The sequence below is a fragment of the Etheostoma cragini genome, chromosome 6 (genome assembly GCF_013103735.1).
Source record: "Etheostoma cragini isolate CJK2018 chromosome 6, CSU_Ecrag_1.0, whole genome shotgun sequence".
NCBI lineage: Eukaryota > Metazoa > Chordata > Actinopteri > Perciformes > Percidae > Etheostoma > Etheostoma cragini.
Window position 1 is genome coordinate 6,326,014 of NC_048412.1, and position 1,476 is coordinate 6,327,489.

Sequence of the window (1,476 nt, forward strand, 5' to 3'; positions counted from 1 at the left end):
CCCCCCCCCCCCCCTCGGCCTCTTAGTGAAAGCATGGTTACCTTAGGAAAAGTGCGAAACAGCAGCTTCATTATGCGGCGTCTTCTGTGTCGACCACACAAACGGACATGTGAGCGTTCAAAAACTCAACATCTAAGCTGAGGAGACGTAGCGGTAGTTTTAGTTTTTGCTGTGGAGAGGTGGATGTTTGTCTTTTAGGTTACATACAGTATGTTTTACACATGCAGTATCCATCCAAATTTGATGTGAAAAGTCTCTCAAGTAAGCTAATTTGTAATTAATAAATGAATTGTAATTTATTTTATTGATTAGATGAACTATAATTTCCCTAAATATGATTATTTTGTATTTCTGTCTGTCTGATTGATGCTTGTGTTAATTAATAAATCAGACGTTACTCAACAGTTACTCACTACTTGAGTAGTTTTTTCATCAAGTACTTTTTTACTCTTACTCAAGTAATTATTTGGATGACTAATTTTACTTTTACTTGAGTCAAATTATTCTGAAGTAACAGTACTTTTACTTGAGTACAATTTTTGGCTACTCTACCCACCTCTGGTCACTTCTACATCTCCATCTCAGTTCCTGTTCCATCATGAACTCTGATCCCTTGCACGAAACCCGGATAACGGGATATTCAAGTTATCCTAGAATAATTTGTTTTGACTTGGTTGCACAAAAACAGGTTAAATTAAATCCAGCCAAGTAACCATGGAGATCTATTTTTTGCATGTAACAGCCAGGCTAAGATTAATCCCGGAGTCTCAAGTGTTAAATCAGCTGCCGCTCTGATCCCAAAGAAACCTGTTTAACAGTTATTCTGTTGTCTTCTGAATTTGTTCTTCTTTATTTTTATTAACATGCATTACTACATTACTATCACTACTGTTGTCACCATTTTGATTTAAACCCTACTATAGCAGTTGTTTAGATGGTTCGAAATGGTTGCACTGGAACCCTGATGCGGAGTGGCAATTGGCAGAATCAGGACTTTTCCCGGTGGGACGGTCTGATAACAGTTATACATTGTATGTTCTTAGCAACAACCTCCGGCTGTCTGGTGTGCCGGCAGACCTGTGCATTGCGTCAGTGTACACGCTCTCTGTAAAAGTAGAGATGAGCAGCGCGCGTCCGTGGTCTCAGCTTCAGGTTTATAAAGGACACGGTCAGAAGATTAAGTGGGACAATGCAGCGATGTCATCAGATGATAAGAATGGCACACTGGTCAGAGACCAATACATTCATGATTTCATTTTCTTGTTGCTTGTCTAATAAAAGGATAATTTGTGTTACTCCTTAATATGTGTGCTAAATGTTTTTTTATTATAGCTTACATTGGTTTCATAACCTTCTCAATAAGTTTCACATCCCTGGACCAATAACGTGGCCTATACACATATACAGTGGTGGTCATTCATCATACCGGGAACACCACAATGCTTCTTAATCTTATTTTTTTGATGCTGTCACTTG